This window comes from Pelodiscus sinensis, chromosome 18 (genome assembly GCF_049634645.1).
Source record: "Pelodiscus sinensis isolate JC-2024 chromosome 18, ASM4963464v1, whole genome shotgun sequence".
NCBI lineage: Eukaryota > Metazoa > Chordata > Testudines > Trionychidae > Pelodiscus > Pelodiscus sinensis.
Window position 1 is genome coordinate 26,474,970 of NC_134728.1, and position 22,315 is coordinate 26,497,284.

General features: G+C 46.6%; 2 long non-coding RNA genes across 2 annotated transcripts in view; both read right to left on the bottom strand.

Moving 5' to 3' along the window:
• The window catches only part of LOC112546562 (uncharacterized), a 38,652-nt gene that overhangs the window by 12,630 nt on the left and 3,707 nt on the right, over positions 1-22,315 (bottom strand). The gene's annotated exons all lie outside the window — the stretch shown is intronic.
• On the bottom strand, positions 7,717-13,379 carry LOC142818795 (uncharacterized). The gene is made up of 3 exons (XR_012896447.1): positions 13,225-13,379; positions 10,802-11,235; positions 7,717-8,572 (listed from the first exon to the last, which is right to left on the bottom strand). It is a non-coding gene; the product is annotated as an uncharacterized LOC142818795 (long non-coding RNA).

Genomic DNA, 22,315 nt, shown 5'->3' on the forward strand with positions numbered 1-22,315 from the left:
GTTATGAGGCACCGCTTTCTGGCCGCACCACTCCGAGGGAGTGCTTAGGTCGTCCCACCCATCCCCTGAAGCAGCATGGCCAGACAGCAGTGTCACACAAACTGACATTGCCTGGCCTGTGCCTTTCCTGATGCTGCTGCAGGTGAGTGCGGGGAGGAGGAGGGGTGTGTCGACTCCTGCTGCCAGTGCTGGCCCTCCAGTTGCTAGCTCCCCTCCACCACCAGTTCCTGGCCAGCCTCTCCCACCTTGGGGGTGTATGTGGTCCTGTGTGCACCTCCACACATTGCCTATCCCCACAGTGCATTGCTCACAGTGTTGATGATGGCGACCCCTGGGCGGACATGATCTGTCAACAGAGGCAACGAGTGTGAACACCCTCTGGCGATTTTTGTTTTGTCAACTTTTGGGTGTCAACTTAAGTGCTGTTGACAAAACTTGGTGGTGTAGATATAGCCTGCGATGCTGAAGCAGGAAAGCCTGTTGTGGCATAAAACAGGAAGAGGTGTTAAGATGTTACCCATTTTCACATAAGTTCAAACCCCATCACTCACTAGCCTGAAAATTTCAACCTGGTCCCTATAGATGTTACAAAACACTGTGCAATGTGGCCAGGTTCTGTTCAAGTGGGGGTAAACCGGGGCGAGGTTGTGGGAGAACTCAGAGGGAATTAAGATTCATTAGCCACATGCAAGGAGCTCCCACAACACTGGTCTGTATTGTACCTGACTGGGAGCTTGTGTGGTCGTACTTTTCATAAACACAGAACTGACAAAAAATACCAGCGAGAATCTCCTGTGAAGGCCTTGTCCAGAAATCCTCACTCAGACATATCTCCCATTGGCATCAAAGAGAGCAGGGATTCCATTTAAAAAATAAAGGAGCTCTTGATTTGGCCCAGAAAGACTCAAGGAGGACAGAAAAAAAGGATGATGAGACAAAGACGTTATACCGGGCTACCAAGCAGTTCTTTTGTAATAAAACAGACAGCAGTCAGACAACAGCCTCTTTAGAGGGACATATTAGGGAACTGTCAAGGGGGGATATAATTCCCTCCCCTCTAACAATTCTGCCGGCTGGAGCAACCTGTAGAATGGCTCCGTGCAGTACTTGGTGTACCAAACTCAAATGCTGCAGCCTGGAACCAAGAAAGCCACAGCAACTGGCATTTGGCAGGCCCTCTCAGATGAATGCTGTGCTTTGGCAGCTCCGCCGCTGGTTACATTGCATACCCGAGTGAAATCCAGGCGCTGCCCCTGTCCTCATTCTTGCGGTGGTGTCTGCTTAATGTCAGAGACAGACACCAGAGCACCCTGCCAACACACAGGGATGGCTGACAGCAGACTCTTCTAAACCATAACTGTGCATTAAGACTTTGTTTTGGCCAGACTCTCATTTGGGTGGTTTATTTTTACTACATTTTAATTACTCTAATTGAAGGGGGGATATTTCCCTTCACTTCTCCCATTCAGTCACTTTGCCTCCCCCCACAGCACACTATTCCTTTTCTGAGCAAATGGTTGCAAACCCCACTGCTGGTCATATTACCATGCTACACTGAGGAGAGTGGGTGGATTTTTCTTCCTCCCTCCCCTTTCCCTTCAGCTGGAAGGTGGAGAACAGATGAATTTCATTAGCTGGGCCAGCTTATAGATTGACACACCCTACTGCACATAAACACAAGGATTAGCTAGCTCCTTCTAATAAACAGAAGAGTTTAAAAAATATGTCCATCACTGGGTTTGTTTAAGGAATTTTGTGTTTATAGAAGGAGAGGGACACATGTGAGAACAAACCTACCATTTAGCCCTGATTAGAAGAGGAGAGGATGGGATCGGGGAGAAAGGCTCCGATCACTATTGCCTGGAATTTAAGATCGACTCCATCTATGTAAAGCCTGGTAGCCATGCCAAAGATTCTGTATTCAGCTCTACAGCTCTTTCAGAGACATGGGTCTTTTGTAGCTCCTGCAGAGGTTTAGTTAAAACTCGAGCAAGAGCATTTTGCTGGAAACCACAGTTAGAACCCAGACGTGCACAGAAGGCTTGTTCAGTAATTAGTAAGACAAACCTTATTGCTCTCAGGCATACATTTACCAGAGGTACAAAAGTAACCCTCTCAATGTGGTGGGTTAAAGACAGAAAAAACACCCACTTCCTTCCATAGAAGGGGAAAGGGAGAGGCTACTGGAATAACTCTGTGGACATATGACATGTCCTGTCCTTCAACCCACCCACCCTGCAGCCAACAGGCTTCCAAATTCTGCATGGGATCCTGCTCCACATTTAACACCAATATTTGCCTCAAACACTAAGGAGCACATATTGAATTGTGAGGGGCTCAGAGGCCTAGCTAAAGATTTGGATCTGATGTTGCAATAAGAGGAAAGGAGGGTGTGGAGGATATTGGAAATCTTATTCCCATGTGGGCTCCAGAAGCAGGATTTGTAAAACAAAGGCTTCAGTGAAGACCTACGCAATAGACACACACCTAAGACGACAGAGTTTGATCTTGTGAAATGCTAAGTATCCACAAAAGATCCTTGCTCTTCAAATTCTCAGGACTGGAACCCCAAGATCTCCCCTTTCCTCTGTCCTTCGGGGCCCTTTAGTTTAATCTCCACTATATTTTAAACCTTAGAAGAAGAATGATGTTATAAAGAGAGATCTTGCTAGCAAGGTATTATAACCCAGTTCACTTGCTTTGTAGTGATGGCAAGGATAAACACTCTTATAGACCACTTTCCAAAAGATTGGTTATGCTGATGTAACCCCTCCTGTTCACTAGCCCAGTGTGAGGTTATTCAGCATAGGGGAAGCCATGTGGGAGGCTAGGCCTGAGGCTGCTTGGGGTGCTCTGCAGTGCATTGTGTATATTGTGTGTGAGCACCTCAGACCAGACCCACTCAGACAAACCACCAGGAACAGGCTTTATTCTGTAAAAAAACAAAACAGGATCACAGTTCAGCAGCCCCCCCACTCAGCACGCAGCCTGGGTGCTGCCTCTAGCACAGTCACTGCTGAGACCCTGCTGGGGGCAGACAGGGGCAGCCCATGAGTCTGGGCAAGCTAGACAGTTGCCTAGGGTGCCGCTGCCCCAGGCGCCCGATGATGTCACGGCCATTGACGGCGGTGCTGGCAGGGGCGGCGATTGCACCGCCCTGCCTAGGGCGCCAGCTGCTGCAGCCGGCCTCGGGCCCCTCCTGGGGGCAGAGGGCGCATCCTGGCAGGAACCAGGAAGTTCTCCCAACATGCTGCAGTTTGTAGTCCACAACTTGTAGTTCCCAGGGCTGCTGCTGAAACTCACTGGACCTTGGGCTACACTAAGATCATGGACAACAAAGAGGGATGTGTGTACCCCTGAGAGTACACAGGATTCTCTGGGAGTATATCAACTCCTCTAGATTTCTGTCTGGTTTAACAATAAGCAAACAAAAAGCACTAGCAAAGTCAGTACAAACACAAAGTCAGTACAAACACATTTCATACTGACAAATGAGAAAGAAGGCAATTTTTCAGTAAGACTTTCATATTTTTATGTCTGATTTTATAAGCAAGCAGTTTTTAAATGAGGTGTATCTTGGGTACACCGGACAAATCAAACTCCAGATATGGGAAAAGGTTGTGAACCACTGATCTACAACAAGGTCTTAGAAACCTGTTTATAGCAAGACACTCCATGGTCCAGCCCTGGCTCTTCTGCCCACAATAACAGTGTGCTCTCAAGAACTACATGTAAATCTGATTCTAACTAACACAGGCCAAAGACTCCAAAGAAAGAAGTTGTTTCCCCCTTATACAAAATTCTCCTTTGCATCTGAGGAATCTTGTTGGACTCTTGAAAGATCAGTAGTAGTACTAGTAGATGGCAATTAGTAGATACTTGCACTGATTGCAACCAGGTGAGGCAAACAAATCACATTTGATTTGTCATCTCAAGCCATGGTTTGAATACAGAGAATGAGCATATTTAGAAGCATAGTGCTATTAAGCTTCCTGTGTGTAAGGGGACTGTTACCCCTTACTAAAACTCTGTGGGAGTTTTTTGGTTTACCAGCTTCAGAAGGGGAAGGGTTCATGAGACTGACAGACCCCAGAGACAATGGAAAGCAGTCAACACTCCAGCTCAGCCTGACTGGCAGGTTGTAAGTGGGGATTGTTCTGGCTCTCTCTCTGAGCAAACAGGGAGCTGAAAGAGCAGAGCGAGCTGTGTGCAGGAGAGGTCCTGCAAAGACAGAGAGCTGAGAGAGGAGTACAAGAAGAAGTCCTGCAGTGACAGAACCAGACACAGACAGGCCAAGCAGTGCAGACCCTGTGTTGAGCAGCAGACTGGCAGTGCTCAGAAAGCCAAAAGGAACAGAGAAGCAACACAAGAAGCTGGAACTGGCCAAGCAGCACAGCCTGCAGCTGGATGTGGTGAGCTACTGGGACCTGCAAAGTGTGGGGAAAGGCTCTGGACTGGGAGAGGGGTCTGGCCACTTAGAGACTGAGGCTGTGTGGTCACTGCCAGTGCAAGCATGTCCAGCCTGCAGCCCCTTGCAGCACATCCAGGGCTTCTAAGGAAGAGACTGTGAACTGTCCTTACACTCTGCAGACTGCTGTGTTGATGTCCCTGTGCTACAGAGCAGGGCTGTGTGTTCTCATTTAACCATTCTCATTGTTTCTTATTCTATTCTCTTTAATCAGTTGTTGTTTAATAAATTGTATTTGCTTTGAACCTTATGAAGTGATCACTGGGCCAAGAAGGCCTGCAGTGTAAAGAGAGCACCTCGGAGTGGGGACACCCTAACTCCTGCCCCTAGTGACTACAAGGTCAGGGATTAAGCCCCAGGAAACCTGGGCCCAGCCTTGTTGGGGTTTCAAGGGCTCCGCTACTCAGGAGAGTGGAGGGGGAGCCCTCAGGATCAGGGAGCCGTGGGGTAAAGGAAGTGGGAGCGGGGACTCAGATCCTTTCGCTGGTTCATTTCACCGGGGTGTATAGAAGCCAGGAAAGTTCCCCACAAGAGCGGGACCATTCCCCCGCTTACATGTGCATCCCACTCATAATGCACCATTCGTACCCCTGTATCACACTGCACTGCGATCAAAACCAGCTGAACCCAAGTTTGTCAGAATGTGTCAGAGAAGGGCAACTAAAATGATAAGGGGTTTGGAACGGGTCCTATATGAGGAGAGATTAAAGAGACTGGGACTTTTCAGCTTGGAAGAGAGGAGACTAAGGGGGATATGATAGAGGTCTATAAAATCATGAGTGGTGTGGAGAAAGTGAATAAGTAAAAGTTATTTACTTGTTCCCATAATATAAGAACTAGGGGCCACCAAATGAAATTAATGGGCAGCAGGTTTAAAACAAATAAAAGGAAGTTCTTCTTTACACAGCACATAGTCAATCTGTGGAACTCCTTGCCTGAGGAGGCTGTGAAGGCTAGGACTATAACAGGGTTTAAAAGAGAACTAGATACATTCATGGAGGTTAATTCCGTAAATGGCTATTAGCCAGTATGGGTAAGGAATGGTGTCCCCAGCCTCTGTTTGTCAGAGGGTGGAGATGAATGGCAGGAGAGAGATCGCTTGATCATTACCTGTTTGATTCTCTCCCTCTAGGACACCTGGCATTGGCCCGCTGTCGGCAGACAGGATACTGGGCCGGATGGACCTTTGATCTGACCCAGTATGGCCATTCTTATGTTCTTATCCATTTAAATTTCACTTGAGTGTTTACTATATTTCACTGTGGCTCTTGTAACTCCGGTAAAACACTGGAGCAGCTGCACTGTTAAATGTTGCCATTTGTATCTGCATCCCAATAGAATACAACACAGTTCTGTCTGATACTCTCCACTGCCCCATGTGGTCTTTAGAATGGTTGCCACTAACAGACTGCTGAGAAAAAAATGTGGCTGTTGCTCTTTCCTTGTCTCAATCAGCCAGGGTGCATTTACACAGCAGCATTATTTTGGAATAACTAGTGTTATTCTGAAATAGCAAAATGTGCATCTACACTACAAGCCTTTATTCTGAAATAATGTCGAGCTGGAGGACTTCTTACTCCAACTGCTGGAACCCTCATTTCAAGAGGAGTAAGGGAAGTCGAAGGAAGACTGTTCTTCTTTTGACTTTCCGCTGTGTTGACAATGCCAAAAGCTGAATCAAGCTATTTCGACCTAAGCTAGGCAATTGACATAGCTGAAGTTGCATAGCTTAATTTGACTTTTGCCCTCCTGTGTAGATGTATCCCCAGTGGTTTTCACTTATATAGCATGCTTCATGCTCACGGAAAATTAAATAAAATAACATATATTTCAAAGCAAGGCAAATTAAACAATTATTTACAACTTGATTTAAATACAGTCAACAACTCAGCACAAACTGGGGGAACCTCCACTACCATATTTATTCAACTACATTATCCTGCAAAACAAACAAAAACATTTTCTGTTGGAGTTCATGCCTATATGCTGAAAGTGATTATGTGCTGACATTTCACCTGGAGAGATCTCAGGTTAGATATAGTTTAGCACACAAGGAAAGATTAGCAATCTGAGTTCAGACTGTAAAAAACATTTGTCCATGTTGTATCTGTCACTTGCTGGCCAGACACATCCAAAGTATTTATACAATCAGTTAACTCCTCGAACCCATCTGAACTTGCCATGTTTCCCAAGCCTTTTACAGCCAAGATAAGAGCTGGCACCCATCTGGTGTGTAAGCTGTTTTTCTACCCAGAATGACTACTGGAAAAATCTCCCTCTGGCAATTTAGGGCCTTATTCAACAGTCCTTTGAAGTCAGTGGAAAGACTCCCAGTCACTTTAATAGGGTTGGGATCAGACCCTTAGCACTGAGCTCAGCTATTCTAGGCTAGAATCTACCTCTACTCAGCACTTGACAAACACCTGTAAATGAAATGGCCTTTGCTCACATGCAGCCAAGTGCATAAGTGATGGTACGGGTTATTAGTCATTGAACAGATTTCTGTACTTTTTGAAAGAGTGGGAAAGGCAGGGAGCATGTGCCCATGCCCAAGACTGTTTCAGTCTAATAATGAGTATTATCTATCTATATATTTTAGAAATGTGCATCTGACTGTCTGTCCATATGGGAGTCCATTTGTTCAAGAACTCCTCCTACACTGTAAGAACTAGGACCACCCAATTGGGTATTCAGATTCTCTTATCTTAACTTAAAGTAGCGTAAGGGTTTGGCTGCACCAGGAAAATGGGATGTGCCTGGAATGAGACTGTTTTCCATAACACTGAAAGGGAGTGGGGCTGTAGGTGGGACTGTTATATTGCAGTGTCCACTGTTTCTGCCTTCCCTCCCCCCCAACCCATCACAGGGTGAGCTCAAGCCAAACTGCCACCCATTGGCCCTAGTGTAGAGCCACCACCACCACCAGTGGCTCAGCATAGTCCCGGGAGCCACTGCCACTGCAGCAGCGTGGCCACAGGTGCCCTAGCAGTCACCACCACTGGACCAAGCTGCCCTGGTGAGCCCGCCTCAGACATGCCAACCCCTGCCCTGAGCCCCCATCTTCTTGCCCTAACTCTTGCGCCCCTCACCCTCTGCCCTGAGCCCTTACAAACACCAACCCCATGACCTGGCCCTCCCACCCCATGTCCTCACCCCCCACACCTCCAAGCCTCCTGCCCTGACTCCTACACCCTCGCCCCCCTGACTTGAACCCCCACACACACTTTGCAACCCCCATCCTGATTCCTGCTCCCTCCACACTGCCCCCCCACCCCAAAAATATGGACCTGAGCAATGCCAAGTAAATCTGCTAGCATAATATATTACTGAAACTGCCCCTTTAAATGTACTGTGATCATGAATCATGCTATCCCATATATGTAACCATTAGTATTAGTTGACCTTAAATGATACAGGCAAAACATCAAATCAGTCCTCTTTGAATTTCCAAAGTACCGTTTCTGAAAGAAAGCAGCTTTTACTATAGTTGAAATGACTTTACTTATCCAGGTTAAGTCGGCCATGCAGGAGTCCATTTCTGCTTTATTTTACCCCATAAAAAGTTAAATTATTAAAAAAAGAAAGGAAACAGTTTCTTGAGTGGTTGCAGGTCACTCTGGATCAGTGAGGTTTAACTTTAGTGTGTTATGATGAAATATTTAATACTGAGTCAGTGTGTTTATTTCTCCAAGCGTCTGGAGCCGCTGAGTGTTTATGCCCTGCGATTAGCAGGAAGTGTGTCCAAGCATAGCAGCCCACTACTGAGCGCATTCGAGATTTCAGGACTTGAAGGGTGTCCCCAGCAAATCAGCTGCATCAGATTTTGTCTCAGCTGTGCTGTTAGACAGAGCATACTCCTCTGAGGTTTAGCTCCCACAGAACAAAACAATAGATTGTCAAGGCACATTTCTTCTTCCCTTAGTCTCCATTGCAAAGTGGTTCAGAGTTATCAGGAGCAGGCAAACATTTAGGTCACAAACTAACCACAAGCAACAACTGAGATGCTGTGGAGCCCCGGCTTATCCTTGCTGGTGGCAAAGATCCTCAGTCAAAATGGATTTCTTCATGTTACAGTGTCTAGGAAATTCAAAACCTGTTGAAAAACTAACAAGAGGCTCTTTTAACTGGAAGATCTGAAGACAAAGTAACTTACAACATAGTAAATTGGCTTTATACCAGGCTTTCCTCAATATGCCAGGATTCATATGGGGTATACAAGCCATCCAAAATGTCTCACACAAAACGTGGCAACTGGTGCTCAGAGAAGTGGAACTGGGGGTATGTCTACACTACCCCGCTAGTTCGAACTAGCGGGGTAATGTATGCATACCGCACTTGCTAATGAAGCCCGGGATTTGAATTTCCCGGGCTTCATTAGCATAAGCGGGGAGCCGCCATTTTTAAATCCCCGCTGCTTCGAACCCCGTGTAGCCGCGTGAAACGAGGTGTACCGGTAGTTCGGAATAGGCACCCTAGTCCGAACTACCTAGTTCGAGCCCCGTGTAGCCGCGCTACACGGGGTTCGAAGCAGCGGGGATTTAAAAATGGCGGCTCCCCGCTTATGCTAATGAAGCCCGGGAAATTCAAATCCCGGGCTTCATTAGCAAGTGCGGTATGCATACAGTACCCTCCTAGTTCGAACTAGGAGGGTAGTGTAGACATACCCTGGGAGAATAGTTTGCACAGAATCCTGGGATTACCAAGTTTGAACCAGTGATAGGAAAGTTGTGCCCTGTTCAACCCCAGCCTGCACCAGGGCACTCAGCAAGAATCCAGAACTGGAGGACAGGAAATAACTTGCTTTTCCTATTCTTAAGATTAGTGAAGGAAGGGCAAGAGTAGAAGAAGAGGTGAAAAGGCAGGAGAAGGATTCTGAGTTCTGCTTGGAGGCGGGTCTGTTTCCCCTGTTCCTGTCCAAATGGAAACATGACTTGGATCTTGGCTAAGAACCATCTCACGTCCCATTTGCAGCAGTGCCATCTCAGCATCGCTGGTATTTTGGAAAGGTTCCTTTCCAGAAGCATGAGTCACTAAACCAAGGTCCTGACCCTGCAGCAATGTTCTGACTCTCAACACTTCCTTGTTATGGTTTCCAGTCTAGCAGCAACAATTAATGCTGAAGGAACTAGAGATGCTTGCAAGAAAACTAGACCAAATTTGGCTTTGCTGTATGGAGGAAATACAGTACAATACAATACATTGAAACCTTATTATACAGGTTATCTTCCAACAAGCTATCTCCCAAAATGCCTTGGAAGCTAAATACAAAATGTCAGTGGAGAGAGAAGAATTGAGAGACTCAAGCAGAAGATATATATTTAGAGATTACACTTGGAAACTGATGAGGCAGAGTGCTATGGAAATACTGCTATGACTGGCATAAGCTGCCAAGGAGAAGGCTTATGACTAACAATGATAAGATTGACGGAAGAGACAGAAAGGAGGCTAGTGCTAGTTGTGTGAAAGGGAGATCCCAAGCTCATGAGGTAGGCTGAGTTTTAGCAAGAGTAGTTGTCAGAGAGGATGAGACCAGCTCAAAGCAGGACAAACTGAGATTGTACAGTGGCTACGGGCTGCATTAATGTTTTGCTTTCCCCAGGAAATCTGCCATAACTCCACACAAGTGGCACCCAGCCTGCTCGAGTCAAGCATTGTGTGCAAAACCATATGGCAAAGTTCACACCCAGGCAGAGCTTCTAGCTTTCTCCCAGGGGGTTCTCTTACAACAGCTCAAATGGAACTAGCCACTCCACCCTTTGAAGTTACTCTGGATTTGCACTGGCATAAAGGAACCGTGAATCTGGCCCAATTTATGAAACACAAATGCAACAAGCAGCCTTCTCAGGGGACTGAAGTCTGAACTTGGAGGAAGAGACAGTGGCCGGGGAGAGTGGAACACAGTCGTTCCCTGCTCCACTGGGTTCCAACCCAGTCACAAGACAAATAGTTCAACGGTGAGACTAGAGGGGCAGGAGGTCCTTATAACTGCTCCCTCGGCCACTTTCTACCCCAATTTCTGCTCCTCCACTGGTGCCAATGGTCTGCATCTGGATTTCTGAGATCATACTCCTGAGGATTTCCCTGTGGGTGAAGGGCCTCCAGTGGCTTGGTGATAGGGCTTGGCGCATAACTGCTCCCCTGCTCTGTCTGTCCTCTGTGAGCTGAGCAGGGCTTTCTGGGCCCAGAACTGCTTGTTAACCTTTAGTTCACCCACACAGGGAGGGGGGCAGACTCACCACCACTATAGTTACTTTTCAACCTTGGAAGTCCAGCACGAAGACTCCATGGTAGAAGGGAGGGAGGGTGAGTCAGAGCAACCATTGGGATGCATACCTGGAAGAGCTCATTACTGCACAGGGTAAGTAACCTCTCTCTCTCCTTCGAGTGTGTCCTGATGGGAGATTTCAAAGCAGTTTCTAAAATCTGGAAGAGGGTGCCAAGAAGCCAGATTCACACATAGAGCCACAACATTGACAGCCACATCAAACCTGGAACCAGGTACAATAATCTTTGTTTCCTGCAGGAGCAGGGATGGTCACCAGCTTGACAAAGCCCTGGCTGGGATGATATAGTTGGGTTGGTCCTGCTTTGGGCCAGGGATTGAAATCAATGATCTCCTGAGGTCTCTTCCAGCCCTAGGATTCTAGGATTCACTGGGGAACTCTGAGAAATCCGATGCTTGGGGCTGAGGGTGGGGGCTCTGATGTCATGGGTATCGAGGAATGTTCCCAGATCAAGCAAAAAATCCTCCGAAGGCACAAACTATGCTAAATAACAGAAAAAAAGAGAAATGAGTGAAGGAAGAGGAAAATAAGCAAGAGAGGTAGTGAGTCAGGTCACCCGCTTTCAAATGCTTCATCTTGAGTTACAGGTTGTGGAGAAAACAAAAGGAAAAACTATGTAGCACTTTAAAGACTAACGAGATGGTTTAATAGGTGATGAGCTTTCGTGGGCCAGACCCACTTCCTCAGATCAGGAAGTGAGTCTGGCCCACAAAAGCTCATCACCTATTAAACCATCTTGTTAGTCTTTAAAGTGCTATATAGTTTTTCCTTTTGTTTTAGCAAGATTAGACTAACACGGCTACCTCTCTATTACTATTCAACATGCAAGGTTGTCGAGAAGGAACTGGAGGAATCCCTTCCTCTTTCATCCATATACCCTCATAATGGACTATAAGGGTATCCAAGGCACAGACCTGTAGTCTGAAAGTCACCAGGCAAGAGGGCCCATGTGTGCACGCATCATTCACTGGAGGACCCATAGGGACACTACTCATATAAGGAAAAATCTCTTTTTTCTCATATAAAAGTGGTTTTCTTGCACAGGCAAAGAAGAAAAAGGAAAAGATGCAGGTCCCTTTAAGAGCAGAGCCCCCTCTTCCAACACACACACACACACAGAGGGTTGTCTCCACTTGACATAAACACTTGCAGTATGAGCGCTAAGACCCCCACAAAAAAACAAATTAGACAAATCGTAATAGTGCCATAATACAACCATAAAGCAGGAGACTGCTCCAGGCATTTGACATGCATCTTGGCACTTTTAATGAGGAAGAGGAAAAGGCTTAAAGTGCATGAGAGAGAGAGAGAGGGAGGGAGGGAGAGAGAAAGAGAGAAGTATTTGTGGAGGGGAAGGGGGAGATGGAGGTGGTGATCCTGAAGGGGGTGGGGGGAATTGTTCACTAAAGACCATCATTCTCCAGGGTTGCCGTAATTCTCCACAGCCTGGCTAACCCCGCCTTGCTCCTCACGCTACATTAGGCATCTTGTACTCCCTTTGGTTTATGGAGGGCCGTGGTGCTAAATGAGCTAGAACAGAGCTGCAGTATCAAGGGATGGGATGGCTGTCTCCACCAAGCAGCTCCACTAAGTGAGGATTTCTCCATTTCTCTCGCTCTCGATTGAAGCAGGAAAGGAGTCAGACCTTTTCCCCTGATATTTTGATTTACACTTGCCCCACCTCTGTGATTGTACATATCATGCTACAGGCCACGGAGAAAGGAGCATTTATCTTGGATGCCACTAAAGAAGCAATTATGGGCTTCATTTTTAATTTTGTAAGGCAGCTCTATACTACCGCTTAAGTTGATATTTAACTTACGTTGCCCAGGAATGTGAAAAAGCCTCACACACTCAGGCAAAGAGAATTACACAGACCAACATATCAGTGTGGACAGCACTATATTGGCTGGAAAACAAGAATTCTGCTTGGTGAAAAAAAATTCAAGGTCTGGACATTTGTTTCTGTTTTGTCAGAAAGGTCCCATTTTCAAAATGTTTCACAGCATGCACACACACACTCACAAGAGAGAGAGACTGCAGAATAACCAGTAGCCTGGTGGTTCAGACTCTCACCTGAGATGTGAGAAACCCAGTTCAAGTTCCTCTTCCAAATACACAGAAGAACAGGGACTTCTGTGTCTCCTATCTCCCATGTACAGGCACAGACAAGCATGAGGCTGAATTGCTCTCTCTTGCCATCCTGGATCCCAATTAAAGTTTCATCACAATGGGTAGATTTTTGTGAAAATTTTCTGGTTCAATAAATCAGCATTTTCTGGCTAAAAATATCTAGTCTACTCGGGAGGCTAAGCCCCATTTTCAAATGTGACTAGGGTTTTGTCTATGTTTACCCTGTTCCCCCTCCACGATCTAACCTTCATAACTTCACTTACCCTGTCCCGCCCACCCCCGACCTAACCTACATAACTTCAGCTACACAAACAGCACAGCTGAAGTCAATGTACTTACTGTGGTGTCTTTTGTTCAGTAAGATGAGCGCAGGCTGCTCTCTCATTGACTCCGGTTTCACTTCTCGTCCTGGAGAAGTACTGGAGTTGACAAGAGAGTGCTTGTAGAACAATTTATTGAGGCTTAGGCACGATAAATCGACTGCTGATGGATCAATCCCTGCAGCGCCCATCCACCATGCAGTGAAGACAAGTCCTCAGGAACTCAGAAGTCAAGTCTCACCCAAACTAAAGATGGCCCACACATGGACATTTTGAAAACCGGGCCCTTCTTACACACCACAGCTAGAGGGCAAATGTATGTCTTTTCCCCATAAGCAATACCCCTTTCCCTCCACATGCGTGGTTCTTAATGAAAATGTCACAAAAGCAGCTCAGAAGGGCAAGTAGAGCTGAGATAACCGGTAAAGGGAGTCTTGTAGCTATAGTGCAAGTTCAGTTCTGGTGTGGTCATCAGATGATAATTTTAAGTCACTATCCTCTAATGCATGGTGGTGTACTGAGCCGGTGGTCTTAGTTCGTAGCCTATATGATTAGATAATATGGTGACAGGTGCTGTATAAAAACCTAAATAAAATAGAACACAGGCTCAGAAGCAGCAGGTAGAAATTCATTCCCCTACTGGGAAAATTACCTGCTTGAGTGGCAGCCTCTATTTTAAATATACATATCTCTCCGAAATCAGTGATACCACAAAAAAAGGAATTAGCTTTTTGATACTGTATTTCATAGCTGGTGACCTCAGCCAAGAGGCCAAGGAATGATTGGGTATGAGACCAGACAGCTGCCCCAATCAGCGTGGAGCAAAATGAGGCGGTTTGGCCCACTGCTGCCTATACTGTACCAGTTTAAAGAACAGTCAGCTTGCAGGACTGCCAGTCTGGCAGCTTTTAAAGGTTTTTTTCAAACAAACAAACAACGATCTAGAGATCTGAGCTGAAAAAAACTCCTTGTAGGTTTTAGTCCTGGGTTGCCCTTCATTTTCTTATGTCTTGATCAATGGATTCAGAAGAAGCTTTCAGTTTCAGATGCTCAATTCTTTGCAGAGCCCTGCACCTTGCTGGCTATAAACACCCACATGCAGTGCTTTACACCAGCCCACCAGAATGAAAATAAGGAAAACGATGTAGCAGTAATACTTAGCAATACGCATAGGATCCCACCCTCTAGTTTCCTGACCATCCTGGAAACTTTCTTGCATGCCTCAAGAAGGCTTTGTCCACATCTCATTTAACTCACTTTCTGGATCGAGCGGGTCAAGTCCCTGCAAAATCCCTTTGGATTGCCTTTTTTAAACAGATTTTTTGCCTTTTATGCAAACAAAACAAGAGTTTCCTTTTCAGCTGGCACGACCTGGATTCCAGATGCAGGGCTCTTGCCCAAAAACAGCACTCAGAGAAGGACCGAAATACCAAGAAGGATGGCTGATTTTTCCTGTCCCCTCCCCCCTTTTGTCATTTGCCTTGAGAAAATCTTTGGGATGCACAAGGCTACAGTCTCTTTAGATTTTTCTCCATAGTGCAAGCCTGTGTGAAGAAAAGGGTGGGCACGTGGACACAGTTAGGCCTGGAAAGTAGAGCTGTTTAATCAAAACCAGTCACGAACAAAAGAAAGCCAAGGAGCCCAGGAGGATAATTATATTTCACACATCAATTAACATTCTTTCGCTGCCACTTAAGAAATCCCATTTAATTGCCCTAAGTCTTGATTGCTGTGGATGTCGTACAGAAGGTGAACAGGCTGTAGCAGACGGTGCCATGTTATGCAAACTGTACAAAGCTAGATCAGTAGAAGGCCTGACTCTCCAGCATGTTAACTCTGCATGCTCCCTTGGGTGGATAACACTGAGACATGTTAATTTTGTTCAGGTTCTGCATCAGACTTACAGGCGCTGATCCAAAATCTAGTCTCACTTCCATGCCACTTAAATTGTTTGCTCAATTTATTCACACACAATAGCACCTAAAAGGTCTCAGCCAAGATCCATACAAACATCGAGAGACAGAATCCCTGGCTGTCACATTACCGAATTGGAGGGAAGCAGCCAGATCGCTGCTGCACCCCTAGGTGGGGGTGTTGGCCCCAGAAATTGGTATAAACGGGAGCCATGTGGGGTATTGAATGGGAGCTTGTTGTTTTCTGATCCTGTGTACACTGTTTATGTGAGTATATAATGTCTGTGTGTGTAGATCTGTAATCTGTGTGGAAGCTGAATATTTCTTGGAATGTGGTTAAGCATGGCTATGGACAGGCTGAGTAGCAAAGCCCTGTGGAACAATGGCTCTCAATAGGCTATGGACACACCCAAAGAATGGGATTTGTCACCTGAGGGCAGCCAGCAGGGAACATAGAGATTGGCCTCTGACCAGGTGACTTGCTGCATACAAGAAGAGGCCAGGAAGGAGGTATAAAGAGGCCATGCGGTCGATGCCATTTTGTTCTCAGCTCAGCACTTCATCCCAGAGGCAGCATTGCAGGGATTGAAGAGCTCGGAAGACCTGTGAACCCATCCTGATCGTAGGATGTGCAATAAGAACTTTTAAACCAGCAGCTGCAACATCTCTGCTAGAGCCTGCATCGAGAACTGGGAGATTCGGTGCATGTAACGTACTGTACTTTAATAACCTTACTCTCAGGCTTTTCTTTCTTGTAATAATAAACCTTTAGATATAGATTCTAAAGGATTGGCCCAGCGTGATCTGTGGGTAAGGTCCAGAGGGTAAATTGACCAGGGATCTGTGGCTGGTTTCTTGGAACCGGACAGGACTTGTTCGGGGTAGGTGGGATTGGGTGTTAGGACCCCCCCACCTGTGTATGAGGCCCGGGGCCATCTCGGGCACGGATATTGCTGGGGTGTCGGAGGGGTTTTGCTCGGGAGGCTTCAGGCAGGCTGCTGAAGCGCTCTGTGAGACTGGTTTGTGGCCTGTTTGGAGAGGTCGCCAGTCAGGGGGACTGTAAGGAGCCCCGGATTTGAGCAATTCGCCCTGAGCGGACGCCCTCAGCTGTGCCCAGACACGGCCCGGTCCGTCACACTGGCCTAAAGGGGTTACACTCTAAATAGACAAGTAATAGAGATGTAGCTGTGGTAAGGTATGTCTACACTACCCCGCTATTTCGAAATAGCGGGGTAATGTAGGCATACCGCAATTGCAAATGAAGCCCGGGATTTGAATTTCCCGGGCTTCATTTGCATAAGCTGGGCGCCGCCATTTTTAAATCACGGCTGGTTCGAACCCCGTGCCGCGCGGCTACACGTGGCACGAACTAGGTAGTTCGAACTAGGCTTCCTAGTTTGAACTACCGTTACTCCTCATTCCATGAGAAGTAATGGTAGTTCGAACTAGGAAGCCTAGTTCGAACTACCTAGTTCGTGCCGTGTGTAGCCGCGCGGCACGGGGTTCGAACGAGCGGGGATTTAAAAATGGCAGCGCCCGGCTCATGCAAATGAAGCCCGGGAAATTCAAATCCCGGGCTTCATTTGCAATTGCGGTATGCCTACATTACCCTCCTATTTCAAAATAGGAGGGTAGTGTAGACATACCCTTAGTCTGGTCTTGCTGAAACAAAAGACAGGGCTATGCAGCACGTTAAAGACTAACAAGATGGTTTATTAGGTGATGAGCTTTCGTGGGCCAGACCCACTTGCTCAGATCAAATTGTGGAAGAAAATTGGCATGACCATAGACAAGAGAGACAAAGGGTGGAGAAAGGAAGTGTACACCTGAGGCTCAGATGGACAGAGTGATTTGTCTAACGCCACATGAAAAAAAAATGCTAGGAAGTGAGCCCAGGTTTCTTAAGTCTAAAGCTAGATTCTAGACAATAAGGTCTTGTCAATGATGAGGGCTTCTGGATGCTACAATAAAACAAACAGCAAAAACAAAAGACTACCCATTATCTTTAGAAGAGGGACCCTGTGTTTTGTCTGTGAAGTACATTTTTAAACCCTCCCCAAAATGTTTTTCACATACACAGACAACTAAAAACCCTTTTACATTAAGCAGGCAATTTCTTCAACAGTTGGAAAGGCACAAAGTGAGCAAAAGATTAGTCTTGTTATTTCTACTGTTAAATGTTAGATGGTGTTTAAAAATAATGGTAACAAATGGCAAATTCGGCTGGCCCTCTGAGGGACTGGTTTAGATCACAAACAATCTATCGAGATATCTCTCATCACTGTAGCATATGAGACTCTCCCATGGGAATGAGGAACATAGCTCCCAGGCTAGTGCTCCCATTATAGGGCACTTTTAACTGCTTTTCGTATATGTTTTCATGGACAATGGTGCTTTTTAAAGACTGCAGATTTTGGAGGCTGCATTCAAATTCCCTGAATAAGCCGATGGTGACTGGTGACCCATGAATAAGCTGAAGGTGACTGGTTAAGAACCAGACTGCTTTCTATCATTGGCAACCCAGGAGAAAAGATTAGTGTCCCTAGTCTCTGCTTGTCAGAAGCTGAGAATGGATGACAGCGGATGAATCATTTGATGATTACCTTTCTGTTCATTCCCTCTGAAGCACCTTGCATTGGCCACATCTGGAGGACAGGATACTGGGCTAGATGGACTTTTGGTCTGACCCAGTATGGCCGTTCTTCTGAAGAAATAATTTTGGGCTCACAAGCTGATAGAACAGGACTGATTAAATCTTCCTTTGATATTTAAGTGCTTCACAGGCTAGTTTTCTTGTGGGAATAACTGACTTCAGGATAAGGTCAGCTTCTTAGATTAGACCTTTTAACATATGCAGACTATAGAGAGGCATGCTGATGTTCAGGTACTACTGCATATCCTCATCATCACATTTATTCTCCATCAGTGACTTCCAGATCAAATATGAGATTTACAAGCTGAAACAAATATCTCTCAACAGCAGAAGTTGCATATGGCATCTACAAAGTCAAAATATGTTCTTTGGGTTTCATTCATTGCTGACAATTACAAAGATTCTAGAATCAGAATGCAGCCAGTAATTCTGAAGAATCATTTCAAAGCAGGGCAGTTAAATACCCAGCACCCATTGACTCCCATTTGTGCCTTAGAAAATCCCTCCTCTGTGACAGAAGAGGTTGCATTTCAATCTTCTGCAGCTATTGAAACTCAGTGGGGGAAGAAACAGCCGTTGTCATTATATTGAACAGATCTAACCTGGTAAACACACTGAGTAGACACTCAAAACAAAGTCAAGTGCTTATTCACAAAATAGCTATTGGTGTTAATGGGATAAGCAGGGTGAAAGATCCAAGCATTAAGTAGACAGCTTACAACAAAGAAAGAAGAAAGGATGAAAACCAGGTGCCACTGGAAATCACATTTGAGTCCTTTACCATGGGCATTAATTTTAGGTCTCTCTCCTTCTGTCAGAGGGGCCTAGGAGGAGGTATACTACTCCTCAATAAGAGAGGTTGAACTCTCTGAACTAGAATCAAGCACAGAGATAAACAAAAAACGTAGCATATATTTGTCAGGGCTGCTACTGGGACAGTGGGAGGGGGAGGCAAAGGGAACAGCTGTCCCAGGGCCCAGCGATTTAAAAGGGCCCGAGGATCCCACCTGCCCCTGGTGCTACCTCTACAGCAGTTGGAGCCCTGGGCCCTGTAAATCACCACAGGAACCCCCAGTGACATGTGTCCTGAGGCTTTGGTGGCACTGAAGCACTGGCTGGGGAAGACTAGTCCCAGCCCTGCCTGAGGCTCCACCCATTCCAGAGGGCCAGGGCTGGCTCCCCTGAGGGGAAGTCTCTTGTCAACCCTGATATTTGAAATAAATTCGAAGTGTGTGACTGATACAAGGAACAAGCACCAGCAGCATTACAGAGGAGGGAAAGCAAAGCCGATAACATTGTTTGCGCCAGCCACCCTGAAGGAAAATGTTAGAAGAATAATAAATTAACTTCTCCCCATTTAGTACAGGATAATGGAAGTTAAATTGTGTCAGTAGCATCTTTACTGGGTGCTGTATATTTGATAGACAGGGACCATATTACACAACACAGCGTGTTCTTGTTATTTTTTAAGCCATGTGAGTGTTTCTGTCATTAAGATGAAACAGATTGTGTTAAGCAAAGTAGTTAAGAATATACGGATTGTGCAAGCCACCAAAAACGGACTGAAGTCAAAAGGATTTTTTTTCTTTGAAGGGGAGGCATTAGTTACACCTAACAAGTCAAACATATTTAAATTAACTGAAGACACCAATATTTTTTGAATTAGTTGCATGAACATTTCCCAGAATATTTGAATTCTTAGACAGTCTCACCATATGCTGCTTGGAAGTCCCCATGGATGGGTTGCAGCGCCAGTATGGATCTGTTTCAAATCAGCCCATTTTGTAGAGTGTCTGAAGAGGGAGATATTTATGACATGGGATTTGGGATCTGGTGATTTGTACTCACTGATTTTCTCAAGTAGCTTTCCAATAGATGTTACTTGGCATTTAAAAAAAACAAAACAAAAAAAAACCCCACCCCTAAAATAAATAAACCACTCTTACTCATTAAAATCATCAATTCTGTAGCATGTTGCAATATGTATTTCTGAATGTCCCAGATCTTTTTACTAGCATTAGATAACTCTTACCATCTCCTGCCCTCAGAGCCCTGGAAAACATTTCTCAGAATGAATTAACTACCTCTAGGAGCAAGAGAAATATTAACAACTCCATTTTATAAAGGGGGAAACTGAGGCAAAGAGGCATCAAGTCACTTGTCCTAACCCACATAATGAGATCTACAACAGAAGCAGAATTAGACCTCAAGGAGTTCCTGGCTTACAGTCCAGAACTTATTTGACTAGACCATGCTGCTTTCTCTGCTTTGTATAGTTTCATTATTCAGCACAAGTTTGTTAAACAGAATATAACCTCCTTGTATAAAAAAATGTAGCTTTTTAATGATCCAGCTGGCTTCCCTCCCAACTTTAAATCATTGGAGGCTCTCTGCTGCATTTTAATAGTTAACTTACACACAGTGCCTTTTCTTGGAACCTTCATGTCATCCCATTCAGGTGCATAAGAGAGAAGGCGGATGAATGGGGAGAAACAAGAGAGGCTAGACTAGGGATGTCCATGACACAGTGGTTGGGACAGAGGGATTGAAGGGAGATGGTGCCAGGCAATGATGTGACACTCAGAGAGCGGGCATTATGGATCCCATTCAGGAAGGTACCAGAATGGCCACATAGTCCATTTCCAGTATCCTGCCTTCAACACTGACCAGCATACATTGATTCAGAAACAACTCTCAATAGGGAATATGAGATGATCTCCCCTCACGAAAGCCTTAAGAGCCACAGATTGGCTTAACCCCAGAAGCCTGAGGTTTCACGGCTGTTCTGTTTTTAGCTTTAACTCTAACAGCCCTGGATAGTCCTGTTACACTTTCATTAAGGGTATGTCTACACAGCAAAGTTATTTCGGAATAATGGCCATTATTCCAAAATAACTATGCGAGCGTCTGCGCAGCAATTCTGCTATTTTGAAATAATTTCAAAATAATGGACAGCTTATTCCAGCTTCTGTAAACGTCATTCTCTGGAGAATAACGCCTATTCTGCAATAGATATTTCAGAATAGGGGCTGTGTAGACAGGGTAAAAGCTGCTATTTCGAAATGGGGGGCCTCCAGCCCTTCCCAGGGTGCCCTGCTGGCTGCTCTGTCCACACTCAGCCAAATTCTATATACTCCCACCTTCCCCGGGAGCCCTTAAAGCTGCAGCCTCTGCAGAAAAGGCTTGTGGCTAGCAGGAGGCCCTGACAGCCCTGAACCACCCTGCAACTGCCACCACCTCACTTTCCCCCCCAAAACGAGCCAGTCTGCTGCTCCCACCCAGTCCTCCACTGCTCCCAGGGAGCAGTCAATGGCTCCCAGGAGCCTGTCAGGGGCCAAAAAAGAAATGCACCGTCCTGGTCTGGTGTGGAGATCCTGGACTTTATTGAGGTGATGAGACCAACCTCCAGGATCTCCACGCTAGACGCAGGAATGTGGACAGGATCCTGTGGCTGGACGGCTGACAGCCTGGCCAACAAGGCAGGAGCAGGTGTGAATGAAGGTCAAAGAGCTCCACCAGGCATATGCCAGGGCCAGGGAGGGCAGCTCCTGCTCCGGGGCAGAACCTCACACCTGCCCTTATTTCAAGACCTTGTCAGCATCCTGCGAGGCAGGGAAATCCTTTCTCTCCACCCCAGTTGTGGACTCCAGGCTCGAGACGCCTGCCGTCATCCTCGGGGAGGGGAGAGGTCATGAGGAAGAGGAGGTGGAGGAGGAGCAGGAGCCAGATGAGGCCAGCATCAGCACCCTGCTGACCCTGGAGCCAGTACCCCTCCCTGTGGATGTGTCCCAGGTGCTGTCCAAAGCCAGGGAAGGAACATCATGGGAATGCCATCACTTTCCCTTCACATGGGGGGTGGAGGAGATGGGCAGTGGAGGAGGAGGTAGCTCCCCGGGGATCGCACAGCATTGGGAGCACATGTCATGCCACTCTTGGCCACACAGCCCCAAGAGGCTGCCACAGAGGACCCTTGTGCTATTTGCCACAGGGTGTCTGGAGAGGCCTGCCATGCTCCTGACTCCAGGGTGGGACACTATCCCTCCATGAGAAACCTCTAGAAGGAGGCTGGCGACATCGACACACACACACACACTCAGCAGTCCCACACATGGCACACGGGCGTGCCCGCACTCTTGGGGCAGCACCGACTCCTGGGGATCTGGTGCCACAGGCCAGAGCACACATGGCCTTGCTCCAATCACATCGCCTTCTACTGAGCTGAGAACTGTCCCTCTCAATACACAGATGAGGCCAAGGCTTCATGCACAGTGTCCCCTGGGATGACCGACCATCTCTCTTTATTCTCCACAACCGGACAGCTGCGAGAGGGGGTTGGTCGACACCACCTGGGGCAGCCTCCCGAACCCGAGGCATCCACAGGTGCCACACACACATAGACGAGTTCCAGCGGCAGGACCTGGCGGTCCTCCAATCCCTGGAGCAGACCATTGACCGTAGGCTCCAGGAGGACATCCAGCTGCATCGAGAGACCTGGCAGGAGCTGATGGAGCAGGGCCACTCCCTGTGCACTCCCTTGTTCTCAG